We start from the raw sequence: 22842 nt of genomic DNA, 5'->3' as shown, positions 1-22842 counted from the left end.
TTGTTTATGGAGTTTGGTTTGTCCTGCGTGACCGGTGTTCCACACCTGAAGTCAATGCCTCATTGGTCCCATCTGACCATAAGCTAATTACCCTACATATCCACATTCTGGACCCATCCCCCATTAAGGAAACCATGTTAAAAAAATTCTCCAAAGCCAATTTCATGCTTCTTAAGACAGAAGTGTTGAAATTCAGGACACCCATGCAGATGGACAATACTGTTACGACTACTGAATCCTTCACAATTGCACTTTATAAGCACTTATATGAGTGTATGCATTGTGCTATCCCAAACAGAACCAAGATGCTATCCTCCAAAAAAGGAAGCCAATCTGGTGGTCCCCTGCCATAAACAAACTGCACAACAGAAGGAAGAAACTGTTGCAAAAGAGGGTAAAACCCCATGAGTGGAGGAGCTCCCTGGTCAGCCTCAGGAAGAAACTGCGATCTCTGATAAAATCCTCCAAAGCTAGTTACAAAAACAAAGTCGACACTGATTCTAAAGACAACCACAAAGCATTCTATAGCTATGCCAAGAATCTCAATGGCAGCACTCAGATCTGCTCTGAGTTACAGCACAATGGCACTCAATATACAGACCCAACTGATATTGCCAACAGCCTGGCAGATAGGATCAGTGCTAACTTTACCTCCCTCTCACCAATGAAAGAGCACATCTCTATACTGGAAGAATGCAAAGTTGCTGTCATCATGGCTGCACAGGTAAAAATCACTCTCCAAAGCCAGGAACACAGCATCCATGGCACCAGATTACATCCCAGGCTGCGTTCTACACAAACTACAATGAACTGGCACCACACCTACATACCATGTTCAATCATAGCCTCACCTCAGGCTTTTTGCCTGCTGAATGGCGCACAGCGATGGATATCCCACTATACAAGGGGGGAGCCACGATGGACCCCAGGAACTAGTGCCCCATTAGCCTTATGAGCCTGGTCTGCAAGGCCATGGAAGGTATCATCATGGAATTTATAAACAAAGACATTGGTAATCTCCAAACTCTGGACCACAACCATTTTGGGTTTGTAAAAGGCAGATCATGTCTCCTAAACCTGATAGACTTCTTTGAAGCAGTCACCAAAGCCGTAGACAAGGGTAAGGTGGTTCACACAGCCTATCTAGATCTTGCCATGGCTTTCAACACCATCCCCCAGTCTGTAATTATGGATAAACCCACTAAACTAGGTATAAATCCCTATGTCACAAGATGGGTTGCCAACTGGCTCACTGACACAACCCACATTGTGAAAGTAGCAGACTCCAAGCCGACTTCAGACCAGTGACAAGTGGAGTACCACAGGGTTCAGTCCTGGGTCCTGTCCTGTTTGGTATCTACTTCCCTGAAGTACAGGTTAACATGGAAGGTCTCTGGCTAATGAACTTCCCAGATGACTGCAAACTAGGAGCCATAATCAAGACTACTAACGATGATGTGGACATCCTACAAAAGGGCCTCACTGAGACAGATGCCTGGTGTCAAAGCCATGGCCTCAAGCTCAATGCCAAAAAGTGCATTGTCATCCCCTTTGATAAAAGCACTGTACCCATGAACTACAACACAGGTGGTAGTATACTTAACACCAAAAGTGTGATAAGATACCTTGGGACACAGGTGGACAGTAGACTCTCCTTTGATAATCACATCATCACAGTAGTCAGGAAATCCTTCTATGTGGCACACCTCATCACAAAAGGTGTCTCATGCAGATTAAAAGAGGTCATTGTTCCCCTCTACTCATCACACATTAGATCCATTATAGCGTACAATGCCCCTTTTGCTATGTACCTCACAAAACATCTACAACAACTGGAAAGCCTGCAGAAATACCTCAAAAAGAGGATTAGCAGCCTCAAATACATGCCATACACAGACCGTCTCAAAACACTACAGCTTTACTCTGTCACATATCGCCTACTCAGAGGTGATCTCTACCTAACATACAAAGTTATGTCAAACACAGAGCTGTTGGACATGCTCCACTTAAAGAAATCCCAATCCCTCCGAGTGTCAGCCCCAAAACCCAGATTAAAATACAAAAGGAGGGGGTGCATCCATTTTCATAAAGGATACCCACACCTCCAGGTTAGTGGCACAGCACGAGACCTTGGAGACCATGCAAATGCAACTAACATTGGGCAAATCTGCTTATCAGATCATAGCCTGCTACAGATCACATACATTGTCTCAGGACCCTCACTCAGTATTCCTAAGAACACTGGGAAATATAAAGGCCCTACCAAACACCATGATATGAGGAGATTTCAACTACCCAAACATTGACTGGGAGAATTACTCGAGTACAAAGTCCTTTGTCCAATGCTTCCTAGAGTTTATAAACTCAAATGGCCTGGAACACCTGGTCACCATGCCCACCAGAGGTGAGAATATACTGGACCTGATCATCACCAACATGGGGGATCAGTGTTCCACACCAGAGATAAACCCCTCGCTGGTAATATCAGATTATGAAGTAATCACACTGGACATCCACATCCCTACCCCCCAGTCAACAAAACCACTGTGAAAAACTTTTCAAAAGCAAACTTCACACTTCTCAAGACTGAAGTGGAAAGTTTCAAAGCCCCCTTGCTACAGGATAATGCTATCCAATCTGCAGAATCCTTTACAAGTGCATTCTATGAGCATCTACAGGGATGCATGGATCAAGCCATCCCAATAAAAACCTAGACTCACTCCTCCAAAAAGAAGAAACCAAACTGGTGGTCTCTGCCCATAAATAAGCTACACAACAGAAGGAGGAAACTAACACATGAAAGAGCAAACTTCCAAAAAGGAAAGGCATCACTGACCATTATTAGCAAGAAACTACGATCACTCATAAAATAATCCAAGTCCAGTTTCTAAAGAAAAATTGCCAAGGAATCTAAAGATAACCACAAAGCCTTCTTTAGCTATATCAAACATTTAGGTGGCAACTGTCAGATATGCTTTCAGCTACTGCAAAATGGCAAAAAATACACTGAACCAACTGACATTGCCAACATCCTGGTGGACAAGTTCAGTGCAAACTTCACCCCCCTCACCCCCAAAAGGGCCCATGTCCATCCCAGAAGAATGCAGAGCCCCAGACTTCATGGACATGCAGGTAAAAACAGCCCTCTCCAAAGCTAAGAACAGAACATCAATGGGACTGGATGGTGTCCCAGGCTGGGTCTTACACAAGCTCCAAAAGGAACTAAACCCTCACCTACATTCACTGTTCAGACTCAACCTTACCACAGGCTATGTACCCAAAGAATGGCATACAGCAACAGTCATCCCACTCCACAAAGGTGGTGCCACAACAGAACCTGGGAACTATCGTCCTATAAGCCTGACCAGTCTGGTCTGCCAAGCTATGGAGCGAATTATCATGGAACTCATAAACAAAGACATTGGGAACCTCCAGATAGTGGACCCTACCCAATTTGGCTTTGTTAAAGGGAGATCCTGCCTCCTAAACCTAGTTGACTTCTTTGAAACAGTTACCAAGGACATAGATGAAGGGAAGGTAGTCCACACAGCCTACCTGGACCTCACTAAGGCCTTTGACACCATTCCCCACTCTGGCATCATAGACAAGAGATGGGTGGCCAACTGGCTCATGGATAGAACACACATGGTCAGAGTTGCAGGTGCCATGTCTGACTCTAAACCAGTCACAAGTGGCATCCCACAGGTCTCGGTCCTGAGACCCCTCCTGTTCAGTATATACTTCTCTGAGGTACAGGCAAGCACGGGAGGACTATGGCTGACCAAGTTCCCAGATGACTGTAAACTGGGGGCTGTAATCAACTCTCTGGCTGACACAGACATCCTCCAGAAGGGTCTTACAGAGACAGATACCTGGTGTCAAAACCATGGCCTCAAGCTGAATGACAAAAAATGCATAGTCATCCCCTTTGGAAAAAACAAGTTGCCCACATATTACCACATAGATGGTAATCCACTAGGTACGGAAAATGTAATTAGGGACCTGGGGACCCAGGTAGATAGTAACCTCTCCTTTGATAATCACATTGGCAAAGTGGTTAGTTATTCCTTCTATGTAGCCCACCTAATCACGAAAGGGTTCAACTCTAGATCAAGCGAGGTCATTGTGCCCCTCTACTCATCACTCATTAGGTCCATAATAGAGTACAATGCCCCATTTGGTATGTACCTTATTTGGCACATGCAACAGCTTGTAAGACCACAGAAGTACTTCACCAAGAGGATTATGGGCCTCAAAGAGATGCCCTATGCAGCTCGACTAGAGAAACTCCAGCTCTACTCAGCTGCTTACTGCTTGCTTAGAGGTGATCTATGCCTGACGTATAAGGCCATGTCCAACCCGGAATTAATGGACATGCTCCACCTCAAAAAAAAACAAATCTCTTAGAGCCACACGCTCTAGTGAATTAAACCTCAGCAAAGCAATAAGTAGAACGTGCTGGAGGGATAGATTCCTGTCCCAGATACTTCCCTCAATCTGGAATAGAATCCCAGTTGATGTTAGGCAGAGACCCTTGCAGACTCTCTTCAAGAGGAATCTTGACGAGTGGATGGGAAATTGTAAATTTACCCTGGGATCACTTCAGTGGCTCTGCTAGACAGAGGCCCAGGAAACTAATTTAAAAGGGAGGCAAAAGCCAACACATTCTGGCTAGGCTTATAAATGCCCTTGGGCAGATAGCCTAGTACCTACCTATGAACCTATGAACCTACATGCTCTAGGGACCTAAACCTTGTCACCACAATAAACAGAAAATGCTGGAGGGATAGATTCCTGTCCCACAGACTTCATCTACTCCAGAATAAACTACCTATCTATAGCAAACAAAGCTCCTCATTAGCACTCTTCAAGGAAAGTCTTGATTATTGGATGGGAAATAGGAAATTCACCCTGGGGATCACTTCTGTGTCTCTGCACGACAATGGCACAGGAAAATAAATTTCTTGGGTGACAAAAGCCAGGGTACCTTTTTGGCTGGCCTTGTATAGGCTCCAGGGCCGATAGACTAGTACCTACCTATGAACCTATGACCCTTTGAGCCTTGCCTAAAAAAGGTAATATGGGGACAGCAAGAGCCTTGGCCAGTATTCAGAAGCATAGTGGCGACAGGTGCAAACCATCTGTAGTGAAGCAACAAGGCTTGTCTATCATGTCATCACAGGCAGACAGAGACTGGATCCCCTTTGAATGACACCAGAAGCTCAGCCAATTGTTGAAGTTTATCATCCTTCTGTTATACTGCAGTATCATGTAGGTGAAGGTAAGATGCTACTCAAGGTTTGACCCTGTGTGTGCCAGCATGTGGTGCATCAACCCATATATGATATGATCATGGCCTATGCATACAATACACTCACAATACAGCTAGTATGATAAGCCTGCTGAGGATAGCAAATATGAAAAAAACCTTTGTGCAAACTGTCAGCAAGTAATGTCTGTATTGCACCTTGTAACTCCATATTGCTTGCTGAAGTGTAAAGACATACTTAGTTTGGATTAAGAACACTGCATTTGCCAACAGTGTGTGTGTTTGTGTGTCTCCCTGGGGAGGAGCAACTTTTTTGGAGACTACTCAAACACCTTAGAAGTGGTATACTCATCTTTGTCAAGTTCAATGATGTCACCATCCTACAAATATACCTGTGGAAAAGGGAAATCTCACTAATGTGTATAGCTCGTTGTGTAAATGTATACTGCTGTTGTGTCATAATGTAGTTAGGTAGGGTTTGAATCCTGCACTTGCCAACTGTGTGTCGCCCTGGGGAGGAGCAACCTTTTTGGAGACTACTCATACACCTTAAAAGTGGTATAATCATCTTTGTCAAGTCCGATGATATCACCATCCTACAAATATACCTGTGGAAAGATGAAATCCCAGTAATGTGTATAGCTTGTCGTGTAAATGCGTACTGCTGTAGTATCATATATAGTTAGATAGGCATTTGAATCCAGCAATAATCAACTGTGTGTGTGTGTGTCTGTCTCCCTGAGGAAAAGCAACCTTTTTGGAGACTACTCAAACACCTTAAAAGTGGTATACTCATCTTTGCCAAGTCTGATGATGTCACCATCCTACAAATATACCTGTGAAAAGGTGAAGTCCCAGTAATGTGTATAGCACATTGTGTAAATGCATACTGCTGTAGTATCATAATGTAGTTAGGAAAGAGTTTGCATCTCGCACTTGCTGACTGTATGTCTGTGCTCCAGGTGTGTGACACCATTGGCCAATGTGGAGTGGCTTTTGATTTTTATAGTGTATGACATATCACAATGACAGCTGTATGTGCATTAAACATGTAAGGTAGCTGTGGGGCAAATCCATATACAAACATGTGACCTCAAGTATTTCATAGGTGGGTACTCTGCTTTCTCCATGAACGCATGTGTTATCTTTGCCAGAGTGTGCTGGCGCTTTCCAGACCTTAGGTCACTTCTGTATGCTTGTGACAAGCTTAGTCACTGCAATGATCCCTGGGCTATGGCTTAATCATTATAGGTGTGCAACAACCTCTATGGATCTGCATGCAAACCCTTTATTGCTTATGTGCTGCAAAGATGGATTTCCAAAACCTTTTGGTGATGTGATTATCAAAGGAGAGATGACTTAACACATGGCTCTATGTATACATTAGTACCTGTTCCACATTTTGGGGGCTACTACCTATGTGGTACTCTGGGGATACTTTGTTTTCTAAATGTGGATAACTATGCTTTCTTAGGCTTATAGCTTTACAGTATGAGTTTGACACCAGATATCTATCTGTATGATACCCTTTTGGAGGATGTGTGTGTCATCTGGAGAATAAAGTATAGCCCACAGTATGCATTTTCATCAAACATGGGCAGACATATATCTACTGTGTTTGCTTGTACTTAAGAAAGCTATATGCCAAACAGGAGTGGTCCCAGAACTGAGTGCAGGTGAATACCACTTGTTACTGGCATAGAATAGTACATGGAGGCTGCAAATGTTACTGTGTGTCCTACATCTGTGTGTCAGTTGTCAAGCCATCATCTAACAATTGTTTATGGTCAGTCTGTTGAGGTTATGTCTAATACCAGTATGTGGGATGGGTATGATTTGCTGGTGAGCTATAGCTTGGCTGTGTTGACCTCCCCTCCCTCACCTATAGCCTTGTTGACTGGCTTGAAGTCTACTAGGTGTAGGAGCCATGATCTGGCCTTTAGAGAACCTAAGTGGGTATGGTGCAGTGTTTGCAGGTTCATAATGTCTCTGTTAATGAGTTCCATAATGCTGTGCTCCATAGCCTTCCAGATAACATTGGTCTGGCTTATAGGGTGAGAGTTTCCAGGACCTGTTGTAGTTATACCCTTAATCAATTTATGTTAACATTTGTACTGGGTGTGACGAGGGTGGACAGGTTTAAGAATAAGTATATTAGAGGGTCAGGCCAGGTTTGAAGGTTAGTAGACCATGCCAGATAGACAGGATTAAGTTGGTTTGCACATGAGCTGAGGAGGGATGCAGAGTATATTGTGAAATAGATGCTAAGGATGAAGCCGCCAGGTAACAGGAAAAGAGGAATGCCTAAGATGAGGTTTATGGCTGTGGTGAGAGAGGGCATGCAGGTGGATGGTGTGACAGCACAAGATGCAGAGGGCAGGAAGACATGGAAACAGATGATGTACTGTGGCGACCCCTAATGGGAGCATCCAAAAGGAGAAGAAGATGTTGTAGCTCAACAATTGTGGACTGTGAACACCATTACCGTACGTCATTCCACATGTATGTAACCTGTATAGAGGCTCCATCTGGACAGAACATTTAGGTTAGTGGTGACTTAATATGTCAGCTTGTGTATAACACAGCCAGGGAAATTGTCCAGTACCATTGCCACTGTGGCGTGGACCTTGTTAAGGAGATGTTTTAACTAGAGTGTCTGTGAAGCATCAGGTATTACATTCTGCAGGTCTGGAAATGTGGCCCTTGTATAGCGACAAGGTGGTGAAATCTGCATTCAAACTGTCTGACAAGGAATTGGTAATGTCAGTCAGATAAGTGTACTTTGTGACCATTTACATTAACTGTGACCCAATCTGAGATTTCCCCTGTAGATTATGAACAACAGTAAAGAAAGCTTTAGTGTTGTCTTTGGAATCGTTGCCATTTTGTATTTTGAAGCTTGCCTTGTATGTTTATTGAGGGATTGAATTTTCCCAATGATACTGACCAGAGTGGTTATCCCTTCTTGGTATGTAACTCTTTTTTGGCATAACATCACACCTTCTATTATATATTTAGTTTATGGCAGGGGTCCATGAGACTAATGCACTTTTACTGTATAAGTGAGAATTTATTGTGTTTGTGATAGCACAGTCCATGCAACCCTGTAGGTGAACAGTGTGCATTAATACAGGATTATGCAGCTGGGACAGTGTTAACCTTAGTAATGCAAACCAATGACAGATAGTAACAACAGCATCACCCACAGCACAATGTCAACCCATGTCATACACTCAAGTTCCAAAATGTGTGTAGTACAATGCATACTGGCCAGCAATAGAAACTATGGAGTGTTAACACAGGCCAATACAGGCCATGTCACCCTGCCCATGTGTACAATATGCATGTACATGCAGACAGTGCACCTCCACCATGTTCACAAATGTACACCTGCAAACCTGTGCTGCACACACCCCACACTTACTGTCCACTGTATAACACATGCTGACACAACTACACACATCAGCCAAGTGGCACATGGGCAAACAAAACACAATTGGAATAAACACTGGTGGAAACAATACAACATTGCTAATTACAGCTTTAATGCATCATGCCTGCTCAGCTACACCTTCAAGGATATCATTACACTTTACTGCTGACAACATGCTACACATTCAACCATTGCTATACTTTATCAAAGTCACCCTGTGCATCAGCACCATGTTAGCCTGTTCCTGCATCAATGTTACAGATGACAGGAGGTGGCACAGATTTCATCATATGCACAGGGTGTGTTGTTGGTTTGCCAGAGGCCTACACTGAGCCATACAATTGACACTTGTGTGCGAGTGTGTGTGTGAAAGCCATGAGTACTGTTATGGGCCAATGTTGATGTAATGTGTGTGGGTATGTGTTTGCCCTAGGTTTCTGGTTTATGTGTGTATGTCTGCATGCACACGTTCCACCATGTGGCTGCCATATACGGGGATTTGTGGGACAGCTACAGACTGTACCTGGCAGGCTTTACAGATCACCGTCTCTGGCCATGGATATGGAACCTGTGCCTGGCAGGAGTGCTACAGACAGTATCAGGTACTAATCCAGACTGGGTACTATCCTCAGAAGTTGACATATGTCCACTGGATCCAGGTCCCTGCTGGGACTGGTCAGAGCTACGTGCACATGGTCTTCTAGGACAGTCTATGGACAGCCCCCCCAACATTGCTGGGGCTGGTACTGGCACTACGGGAGTGGCTGTGACTTGCTGGACATCCACGGCGACCTCCAGCTGCTGATGTTGCTGGCATACGTCCACGTCGATGTCTCAATTGTCCCGCACTGTCCTGACACATGGACATGACATTGTGGAGGACATCCAATGTCTCACCCTAACATCTATCAATGACCTCAGTGTAATTACGTATGGCACCTGCTAGGTCACAGATACTGTCATTTACAGAGGTGTTATGAGCCCTCTGTGCCCTTAGTCCCTGTCTAGTGTACCGCTCCATTCATGCCTGTGCCTCCATGACAGCCTGGAGCATGCGTGTGGTTGAAAGAGTTGTGGCACGTCTGCCAGGGGCATGATGACCAGCAGTGCTCTGACGAGAACCCTTGGGCATCTGCCTATGTGGTACTGTTCCAGACATCTGGCTATGGCTGCTGTGTCCTGATACATGTGCCATAGATACCACACATTCCTGGCCAGTGCCAGCCGTACACTGTCCCTCAGCTAAGGGCAATGGTGATGATGGATGTACAGGCAGTATGACTGTGTGCATGGATGGGATGGAGACTTGTGTACTGTCAACTGGTGGCCCAACACCAGACCCTGACAAACCTGCCTGTGCCTCAACACACCTATCCTTATGATCACTGTCTGTCTCAGTGCCATCAGGTTCCCTGCTGTACTGAACCAGCCCCACCTCAGCACCTGTGAGAGGAAAACAGGAAACACACTTTAAGACCTGAACATGATGTCAGACCACATGCACACATGTGCACGTGCACATGCACACACACACATGCACACACGCACATATGCACACATGCACACACGCACCCATGTGAACATGCGCATATGCACACATGTATACATGCACACATGCACACATGCGCATGCACACATGCGCACACATGCACATGCACACATGCACATGCACAAATGAACATGCGCACATGCACATGCACATATGCACATGCACACATGTACATGCACGCATGCACACACACACATGCACATGAACATGCACACATGAACATGCACAAATGCACACACACACACGCACGTACACACACACACACACACACACACACACACACACACACACAAGACCAGCAATCTCAGAACATACACAATTGCAGGAGATGGTGGGGTACAGTATCACAAGCAAAACAGTCATATCACACATGTCAGCATGCAGGACATGTGTTGCTCAACAGCATGCAGTGCAAGTGTAGACAGTCTTTGTTACTAACAGTATACATGGCTTTGATGCATGTGTTTTGTTATTAGGTGATTGGCCTCCCCCTGGAATGCAATGCATACATGGACACAACATTGCTGTGCAAGTATTCAAAACTCTATAATGTACTGTGCACCATAACTCACAGGTCTACATACCATGGCTGGATGTGTATCTGTGTGTCAGATAGGTATCCAATGCTAATTACAGCCTCTGTGTCTTTAGCAAATAATTATGGATGCAGTTTTAGCACATGTATGATGAGTATTCACACAACATCATCAGTGGTGCATGCATAATTGATGGAATACCATTCATCCACATACCCAATGTACAGTAGTTATGGTGAGTGTAGATCATATTGTGGACATGCCAGTGCCATCCATGACATGGCATGCTAAAACACAACTGCATATTTAAACATCACACATACCCAATGTGTGTCATATGACCTAGCCACTCAATAGCATCACAAGACATATATGTGTCAGTTGTGCAAATGGTGATTGGTATTCATATTGTTTAGAGGTCCATATGTTTGCACACACACAACATTGAGGTATATAGCAATGAAAGCTGTGTGTAGTATTGTGATTACAATAACTGGATGGGGTATAGTACCATAGGCCATCATCACGAAGCATCATGTGGTCACTCAAGGCTACAAATGTTTCCCAAACCAGCACTAATCATGCTGTACTGGAACTGTACTACCTTGGCTACATTCACCATTTCACAACCAGGTGTTACATGGGTTTGTAAGTAGGTCAATAAGGAGCATTCCTTGACATGAATGTGTAGGGTGTTGCAGAGTGCTTAAATGCCCCATGATAGGCCTCTACCCCTCAGGTATATTATGCGTAATGTATGGATAAGATTTTGGATACTGGAGTGTGTCTTTACAGAGGGTTTGTGAATCCTTTATGTGTAACATGTTAAAATGCTCTGTGTATGACATAGTTGTGTATGCTATGTGCATGTTGAGTATCAACTTTGCCTATCCAATGGTCACTAGAGTGTAGCCACATTTGTTTGAGATGATCTGGGTATTGCATGTGTTTGAGGCAGCTAATCACATTAGTGAGATGTGTGTGGTCTTACACCAAACATGCACAGCATGCATTATGGGTAGGTGTGCTACATGTGTACATGGCCTACACCTTAACTATGACATGCACTTTTTAATTACAATTATAAATGTAGAACACACTCACCACCATCTGTCCACTGCCTTGATTTCACCCCAGAGGGACCTACATAGAGATGAGACAGTTTGTCAGTGGCCACAACTGTGGCATTGCTACTGTGTGTTTGCAATCTTACAGTAGAACAACAGTTTACATTCACAGGCCTACAGATTATGTTCCAAATGATCAGTATTGCACAACAGCAGGCTCCACATCTTCTAACTACACACTCCACATCTCACATATGCATGATCTACCAATACAGATAACAGTAGTCTGCAGATATGCCATGTTACCTGCATGCTCCACGTGTGCTTGCTGGGTGGCTCCAACCTCCATCATAGTGTATGTCTGCTGCTGTTGTTGGGCAGGTGCCACGAGGCTCAGGAGCAGCTCCTCCACTCTGGTGAGAGGGGGGATGAATATTAACACCACCTCCTGTTGCAAGCTGTTGTCTCCGCACATCAGAAGCACGTTGACGGACATGTCTGAGCAGATCACTGCAGTGGTGGCATACCTGCTCATATGACCGGTTATGCAGGCCTACCTCATTTACCCTCCGGACAACATCTTGCCACATTGCAGTACACTCCTGCTAGTTCTGGCTGGTTCGTGAGAACATTAGACTGTAGTGCTGAATCATACAGCTAGTAATGATCTCATCTTCAGCACTGCTATAGCTGGGATTTCTGTGATGTGCCATGATCCCTGGAAGACATAAAGAAAAAATATGTCTGAGCAAGTCATGTGGCACATTTAACATTATACAGTACAGATATCACTGAACTGCCATATATAGCAACCTATTAGCTAACTGAAAGTGAAACACTTTAACTACCACTTATCACTGCTCACCCCACAACTGCTTGAAAGTGCCTGGCTCACTCTATCTAATGAACCATGTTCTGCACAGCAACAAAATTAAATCACTATATAAGACTATACAAGAGTACCTGGCACACTGTATACAACACAATGCACCACCTAGCCACAGCAGATATACATCAAGTTGTTGTATAAAGAAATATGTCATCCATCACAATGAGTGTAAGGTCCAGTAAATGTATTACTATTATACCACACAACTTGTTAATGGCAAACCCGTGGCCAAAATATGTGCACAATTGGGAATATAGGTTGCATACTGCTGTAGTCCAATATAAATGTTGCTAGATATGCAGTTATATGTTTTAACACACATATGACAGAGGACATGTTATAGACATACCCACACACACATCAGACATAATTACAGGATACAAAGGTATGGCAATCCAGATAAGCTTTACAGGTGTACTATACGGTACTGTGTGTCAGTACTTACAAAACCTTAATCTTGAGGAAGGTAATCTGTGATGAATACAGGGACTACACAAAACTGTGGATGCAAGCAATGTGGACATACACCATACTTTGCTGTACAGGCCCAGAGCTTCAAATAGTACTACAGTACACACAGGATTTGGATTCAACATCAGTACCAATCAATAATCATAGATATAGTGATTTAGGCTCCAATGACACACCCCAGTTAAAACTAAGGGATTTAATCATATTGTATGCCATAGCACTTTTTCTGCTAGCAGCAGACTACACAGCTTTTTCTGGGATCAAAGCAAGGACCCATAATACCATGACATAAACAGTTTCCCACTAAGCTATCCCACAAATACATATCTTTGTCGTATTCACAAACACATTGACCATCACAGTCAGTCAACAGTACAGAGAATCTATTGCAACAAGTAGATGTAGGTGTGTATGAGTATATATATATATATATATATATATATATATATATATATATATATATATATATATACATATATGTATATATACATATACACATCCATTGGTGTACATATACATATATATGTAGGCACATATACATTTCACCTTTCATAGTGGGAATATCAATTATACAAAGGATGTGAGGTATACAGTAATGTAATAATATTGCACAGTCTTGTGATAAATGCATGGAAAGTGTTCACAGCCCAGGTAGCTTTAGCAGGCCTCACTGGCTTCAACATTGCAAACTGAACAAACCACCCACACTGTTTAACCCCCACATGTCATATACCAGCACTGTATGCTGTCTTGTTTGTCACACACTAAAACCTACATTCAAATATGTGCATACTAACCTTCAACAAAATATGTATCTCCACCCTTCACAAACAGGTGCAATATGTCCCCTGCTCTATGCACATATACAGATGTGAATATATATGACACATATATATTTCTCCGTATGTGTGTGGCATACATACACAAGGTCCACACTGTTGTAAGTCCCTGGACCTCACAGCTGAACTGTTGGGCCTTACTGCAACACAAACAGGTGTCATATGTGAACACACACTAACATTAGGGGGGGTATATATAGCTTCAAATGCTAGATAAGCATAATAGACTGCTACAGCAGTTGCCAATGCTAAGCTACACTTTAATATGACTATCATGCATATGCTGCTCTGTCACACCCATGTTTATATAATGGCAGCACTAATCCCCCCAACAGACATTGGCCACACCACTGTACAGAACACAGATAACATGGATCAGATTTTTGACATTTAATGCTGAGCTACACATTTTACAGGTATGTCCCATTGCCCACAGGTATACACTGTATTGTCCACAGCAGTAGTTAAGCAGGACATCTGTGCATAGATAAGTACTGCTGTCACATATGAATGGTTCACATTATGTAGACTATTCTTCAAAAACATCTACTACATGCCAGTAAATACATATGTGTCACATATATTTCCTTCGTATGATTTGGCATTATTTCTTTTTCTTATTCCTTTTCTCTGTCTCTCTCTCTCTCTCTGTCAGTCTCTGCAATAGAGTGATTGAGTTTGTTGGCAGTGATTGCAGCCTGCTGTTGTAGATATTTGCACATGAGCATGTGATGGCCTCTGTACCAATTAGTGGCCACCATTTGCTAATTGCATGCAGCCTGCTGTGTAGTAATTGCATTAATCACTGTCATAGCAACCCAGTACTATAAACTGCTAACTCAGGTAGGCGTGGCCCTTTCAGCTTTCCAAGATGGAGACTATCTTTGTTTGCTGTGGACATCATTGTTTAAGACAGAAGGTTGGTATAGTTCTTATATCAAAAGCCAGGGGTGTAGCCAGTGATTTACATTTTGTACTCAGACCTAATGTTGCTGCTTCCATTACACACTTGTCAGTGTAGAAATGTACTCACCCCTCAAAATGCTAAATCAAGATACATGGGAGGATGTACTTTCTTTTCAAATTTTACAATTAACTGCCATACAAAGCTAGTTATTGAGATGTATTCCTTTGGCACAAGAATTGTTTGTGAACTGCTATACTGTGAATATTAATTTACTCCATTCTAAACAGTTTGTGCTTTTTTAGTGTTGACATTAGCACAAGCTGCTCAAGAAAACTGGACAAATTTCAGTACAGTGAGTATGCTTACCTACATCCTTGGTAGACCGTGCACACACAGGTATATTCTACATTTGGGTAGGGGTGCAGAAGTACAGAGAGCATACGTATTATTGTGTGAATTTTATCTTGCTAGGCTTACATGGTTGTTGTGTACATGTTAGTTTATCAAGGCAAGCAGTTTTTCTGCGTAACTCCCAACTGTGGACCTATCCACATGGTAGCCAGAGATTAGCCTGTTATTCTTTGTCTGTGCACCACATAGGTGTTTTCAGCAGTAGAGCAATGGCATTGTTACAGTTGGTTGCTACCAGTACATGGCTACATCCTTTTGTATTACAGTGCTGTATTCCTACATAAGGGTATGCTTCCGGAACTCCTTCCAAAGCTATTTGCACAGTGTGTAACAGCAGAAAGGCTGCTATGCCTCTGTGTTTCTGCCTCTGCCAGACCTCTCAAACACTCAGGTGCATATTTAAACAGACTCAGGGAAAAGTAAAGAAAAAGTCAGGGACACCTTTAAATTATTAGTGCCATTAAGTTGAGACTTTGAGAGAACCAGAGCATATGGATTAATACACCTTTTCTGAAGTAAAAGAAGTGTCTAACTCTTAATTATTGTCATTACTCATTACATGTAATTCACCACCTTTCTGACCAAGGTCAGTAGTTTTCGGAGGGATTCAGAGGGACAGAGCTAAATTTTGTTTCAAAATCAGGGACATCCCTGAAAATTAGGGACAGTTGGGAGGTATGCCTCTGCCCTAAACAGATATGCCAGTATTTGTCCTGCTGTGATACTGTGTGGGGGTTGTAAAGTGATGGTGTAACATTATTTCCTGCTAAAATGGCTGCTTCTCTTATCACAGTCATATAATGTACTCCCACAACACCTGTTGGTAAAGATCCACAGAACAAGTTGTGTGGTATGGCATTCCTATTTTTCCTTTACATTCACTCATTCTGAATCATGATATATTTATTTCAGCACCAACTTGTTGTATATCTACCATCGCTTAGTGGTACTTCATGCAGTGTTGTGTGTACAAGGTCCTGGGTTCGAGACTGACAGAGGTGTTTTATTTTGCTGCTGAGCAGAACAAGGGCCCTCACATACAGAGTGACTAAGGCACTTTTAAGCAGTTGTAAGCGGGTTTGCGTGGGTTTGTACAATGCTTAGCTAAACACAAACAAGCACACTCCAGCAAACCCGCTAACTACTGCTTAATAGTGCTTACTCTCGCTAACCCCTGTGCTCATTTCTTTGAAAGAAAAGAAAATGGGGTGATAGGCAAGTGGTGAAAAAGGGGCACAAAGAGGGAAAGACAGTAGGGAAAAATAGCTCAGGATGTGCAGGACGGTTGTAGGGAAGGTCCATAGCTGCCCATTTCTTTAACAGCAACAGCTGTGCATATGGAATACATATGGAGGTAAATATGAAACCTTCAACCCCTGAGAGAGGGGTGAGGACAAGAAAGTATCTTGTAATGCCAATTAAATTACATTTTATGTGTCCAGGGGACATGTGTGCAAAATGGGCAGCTATGTATGGGGCATAATTTTTTTTTTGGGAGCAGATTGCCCTTTTTTTTTCAGGTGAGAGTGGAATGTGGGGTAGGGGAAGTAGGTATATTTGGGGAGATAGGTTGGTGAGGTAAACAGACAAGACAAACAAGATGCATACAGGGGTGGAATATGACATGTGGTGGTTGAACATTATTGACGGGGAGGGATGTTTGGAAATCACAAGCCCATGAGCCCAAAGATGGCAACAGTGGAACTGAGATCCCCACCCATGGGCAGTCACCACTGCACCTTTACAGCCCAGAGGGTGGCTGTGCTTGGGGCTGTGTAGGAGGGGCAGGCTGACCCGGGAGTTGCATCACTCATGCCTCGAGCTGGCGTAGAGGTTCTGCAACAGAACGCTCAATCTCTCTACGCACCACAGCCCACACTGTTCGAAGGGGGATAGGTGGCCCTCCACCCACGCTTGCATGGGGGGCTGAGCCCCATCCCCTGCAGCGCTTCCACTTGAAGGTGGCACAGGGCCAATGGAGGAGGAGGTCTCAGGCTGGGCTCCGGACCTGCTGGTGCCAGGTGCCATGGCCAGCTGAGGTGGGACAGGTGGGTCCGCTGGGACCGGCCTTCCCATACGAACTGTGTTTTGGAGAATTTAATAAAGATATGGGTTAGTAACAGTCAACAGCATTCCCAGTTAGTTATAACAGCATGCAGAATTATTCCCATTAACCCAACACACCAGAGTTTCAACAGTTGAAAAGCAAGCATAACACATGCGTATATAGAACAACAGTGGACATTACAACAGCATGCAGGTTTAATTGATGGCAACAGGCCACCAATATTGTGGTATTTGAACAGGGCACATGCATAGAAATGAATGCAAATATTTATAAACCAATAGGACATATGTCCCAACAAATGTTTTGAGATTAGACATATCCATTGAGGTGTGGAATTGTATTTTTTATGCACATACAGTAGGGTGGAAAAGATAGCTCAATTGACAACTTATATATCCTTCTAGTTTGCACTACATTCCTATTAACTGCAGTTATATGTCCCTTACATGTATTATTACACTACCCAATGTCCTTCTATTGTGCAATTGGATTTTGCTATATCATTATATACATGAGCTGTATCTGACATAAAAACTGTCCAAGATGCAGATGTTACTGCTACATATTTTGATAGTTGCTCACACACACTACTGCTGAGATGGTACACTGACAGCTCTACTTTCATATAATTATTAGATATGTTCAGGTGAAATTATCAGTTATATGTTAACAGCTCTCTACATTTCTGGCAGCACACTGACATTTCTGGGTAACACAATACCAAGCTACTCATGTGCCAGATTAACCTGTACATGCTGGGCATGAACCAACAGTTAAGGGTCATAAATATGCATAAAAGCTACTGTTACTCCCTTCATCCACTTTATATGGGTCTACCCAAGTGTGGGTTAACTAACACTGCTTAATACAACAGTACTATTTCTAAAATGCAACAGTACAACAACATATCAAAGAAAATCACACAGACGCACTCCAGGAATTATACCTTTATTAAAGAATTATTACACCTTTATTTATTGGGTTAAAACACTTTTTTGAAGGCTCTCTCATTTATTTTATATAACAGTACATGCAGAATAATTATTAAAGAATTATTATACCTTTATTTATTTAGTTAAAACACTTTTTTGAAGGCTCTCTCATTTATTTTATATAACAGTACATGCAGAATAATTACTAACCTGCCTGGTGACACAGCCTTTGCAGCCTATCTTCATGGGCTTGCTGATTCATAGCCCGGACACCTGCAGCTGTGAAGTAAATGCAGTGATAATGAGACATACCTATCCATAGTATAGACAAGAATAGCAATTCTTAAATACTTAATACAATGGCTACTTACTCAGTACTGGGGCATTTGCCATCCCACGGACCTCCTGGATCCACTGGTCCAGTTGATCCTCCTTACGTCACTTCAGGTCAGAGTAATGGTGCCTGACCTGCTCACCAGTCTGAGGAACGCCAGTGGCACTGGTGAGATCACAAGCTAGACAGTTCCAGGCCTACGTTTTGTATTTGGTGCCCTGGTACTGGCCCCGCAGGAGTCTTTCCTCATGATTGTGGACAAGGAGCCAAACCATTACTTTGGTCTCCTCAATGCCAAAATGTTGCGCTCAAAATCGAGTGCCTTCTCCAACACTGGTTATGCAGAAGAGAGCTACAACCAGTTATGGCAAGTATTCCTGCCTGTGGAGCTTAAATATGCCTCATTTCCCACACTTATTTGTGATTGGCCAGTTTTGAAATAACTCAGCTGTAGGCACACCTACTTAGCTGATGTTATCAATGTTTAATATTCCTTTGATAGATATGTGTCTGTTGAAAGTGCATAGTTATGAAATGCTTTCATGGCTTAGTGGTTATGTACTGTGACTATAGTGCACAGTATCCCGAGTTTGAGCCCTGTCACTGTCTTTTATTTTCCTACTGGCCAGACCTGAATGGTTAAGGTACAGTAAAGGAGGTGTGGCCGTGTTTAGCCGACTTTGCTTAACTTTGCCCGACTTTGCTCAGCATTGCTCGATGTTGCCCGATGTTGCCCGACGTTGCTCGATGTTGCCCAACATTGCGCTGGTTAGCACGGTGTGCAGCTACGCACAAACATGTTCTATTTGTGCTAGTGTGCGCGATGCACAGCTCTGCACAAAGACATTGCGCTAGTTAACGCAGTGCTCAGCTATGAGCAATTAAATATAAATATGCTCAATACTGGTAAGATATGCTTAGCAGTGCTTTACATTGCTTAAAATAAGTTACTCCTGCATCAGTATGCATAACCATTTCACCTTCCTATATATATATATATATATATATATATATATATATATATATATATATATATATATATATATATATTTGTTCACTAGTACATATAACATTTCAATGCTTTTTACAAAACTTTAAATAATACATATCTGGAAATATTTTTGTATACAGATTTCCAACAGAAAATGAAAAGGTGGGACTTGAACCGGGAATATCTCCTCTTTGTGCGAAGGCTCTAACCACTACGCTATCGCTATTTTGCTTAATTTGCATATATTTTTCTTATTATCCTCTTCGTGTCTAAACTGCTAACTGTAGCTAAGCAATGGGCAAAGCCGCATAAACACATGCAAATAGGGGCAGCAATATCGGAAAAGAAAAAAAAAAACATTTCTTTTACTTTTTATATTTGTACGGGGTTTACTATATGGGGGAGTTTAGTGTTAGAATGTACACATGTGAGTGGACTCGCTCATGTAACTAGACATTTCCCGAGTTTCAAACTTGCAGGGGCATGGATTTTTGGACTGATCGGCAGTCCGACATGCCCCCTACACTCGTCCATGCTCTGTGTTAGTTTTAGAGTTGAGGCAGCGTGCCCTCGTTAATATGCATGGCGCGATGCCAGCTTACTCTTAGATTGGCTCTTCCGTGTAAGACTAATTTAGTCTTACACGGAAGATTAGTGAATCCTGGGGTATATCTTTCAGACCCAACTTTTTCTTGTGAAGTGTTCTACAGTCTATATGCAGATGACCTGAAATTGGGTAAACTGATTACATGTGTTACAGATAAGGCATGTCTGCGAAATTACTTGACTAAATTGATCATTTATATCGGAACTTGTGCAGTGTCTCTTATCAATATTTAAGAGGAGATCTTGTTCAATTATATACAGCATTTAGAGACAACTACCTCTGGGAATGTTTGGGGTTATCAAAAAGTACTAGAAAATCATCTGACAATCTACATAGAAGATTTTATAGGAATGAGAAGTGTACCAATTGATTATCTGACAGAGTAGCTGATGCATGGAACAGACTACCAAATTACATTAACGCAAGCACTAGTTTAGATATTTTTATGCACAGCCTGGGCACTTATTGTGGGAACAAGTGTTTTGGTATATTAGCAAGCTAGAAGGGCATTAATGCCTGTGCTTGATATATTTGTATGTATGTATGCATGTATGTATGCATGTATGTATGTATGTATATCAGGTCTCAGTATAAGGCTGAGGCTAGGAACAGTCTAGCCAAGACTGTCTCTAGTGTGACTGGCATTCCACGCACTGGGAGCAATGCAGGCATCACTATAACAATCTGAAACCGTGCAAGTAGGCACATCTCATCCAGTGGCTGGATGCGTTTGGGACTGCTGACATCCCACAGTTGTGTAAGTATGCACATAAAGATACTTTAACTGATATAGAAAGCTGTAGATAACCAAGACTGGTGTGCATAATGCTTTCATGTCTCTTCTTCTGTCTTTCTTTATTTTCCATCTGCTCAGGAAATTTCAGTGAACAGGGAGGCACATGCTGAACTATTAGTCTCAAAATGGCAAGGGGTAGGTATACAGTACAAATTAACATGACTATTACATTCATTGCTCTTCCATACTTTACTACCAACTTAATCATGCAGATCTTAACTGTAAAAGCAAGCATGCATGCTTTAAAATGTAGCTCAAGATAATTGTATTAGTCAAGTGTAATAGTGTATTCAGATATGGAGGGGTTCAATTCCCACAAGTAACAAATGCATTTTAATAATAAAAGTATCTTTATTTAATATTAATTTCATCAAAACTGGTATAAATGCCATGTTGTTAATGTAATCTGTATTTTTTAAAAGCATATATGCAAATATCACAATGATTATCTGTTACAATTCACAATCCTATTTTTGATTTTGAAAGCTGTTTAACTAATATAATAGTAAGGATATAGTTAATTGTAATAAATAATTTATGTGACATATAATGATTCTAGTCATCTGTTTTTTTCTCTCACCCCACCCCTTATTTCTCTTTTTTTTCTTTTCTTTATATATGTAATCACACCTTTCTGATGTCATACCTTTCTTCCAACAAACAAAATGATATTCAGCACAGGGAGGTAGGTTAACCACTGCAACTCAGCCCGCCAACCCTCCAACGGCTGACACTCCAACACCCAGCACATCTGGGACACAACCTGGAGTACTGCTTCTGCAACCCCTGCAGTACCTAAGTCATCAACATCAGGTATCATTACACCAACAGCTAGTGCATTGCTACCCTCCAGTATTATTGGTGGAGGTGGCGAGTATATCACCTGCCAGGAGCTGCAAAGGATGGTGCATGAGGTATTAGAAAGTAGTATTGGTACACGCCTCAGCCATTTGGAGAAGTTGCTCATCAGAATGCAGAAAACAAATAAATGTCAAGCAATCCCACAGGGAGCCAAGGAATTGGCCAGTGATTACATTTCTGAGGTTGAGGACTAGATTCTCATTGTCCCTATGCTTGATAAGCATGTGCCTTCAATGTCTCCTAACTATTCTCAGTCATGGTGACCTCCAAACTTTTGGGTATGTGACCTTCCCTTAGTCAGTCTTGTTTGTCCTGTTTGTCTGCACCTGGTTCCTCACCTACCCTACCTACCTGACCCTGGTATTCCTGTCCCTTCCAAAACATCCTTCTCTTTTTGAAATCCAAAAAAAAGTGTACGCCTGTCCCACAAAAAAAAAAAAAAAAATTGTCCCACACATAGCTTCCCACTTTGCATATGTGTCTTCACGACATACTTGATTTGGTCCAAATGGCAATAGAACATGATTGCATTGTTGTCACCCATGTGTGTTGTGGTGACAGCCCAAATTCATCCAATTTTCTATCCACGTACACTTTACACTGTTAAAGAAGTGTATATTTATGGATCTTTCCTAATTCCTTCCTGCAAATTCCTATATTGGTTCCACTTTGTTCTTCCCCCTGCTTGCTCCTCACTTCACCACTTTCCTATCCATCCCATTTTCACACATTAATTCTGGTCAAAAAAATAGAATCACAAACTGCACACATACCACACACATGGCTCCTAATAAAGTCTTCCCTTTTTTGTCCTCTACATATGCATGGAGTTTAGTATCACTCACCAATGCAGAGCAGCGGTCAATGTCTCTTCATGTCCTA

The sequence above is a fragment of the Protopterus annectens genome, chromosome 9.part0, assembly GCF_019279795.1.
Source record: "Protopterus annectens isolate FY-2018-M chromosome 9.part0, PAN1.0, whole genome shotgun sequence".
NCBI lineage: Eukaryota > Metazoa > Chordata > Ceratodontiformes > Protopteridae > Protopterus > Protopterus annectens.
This window is presented reverse-complemented; position numbering follows the sequence as displayed.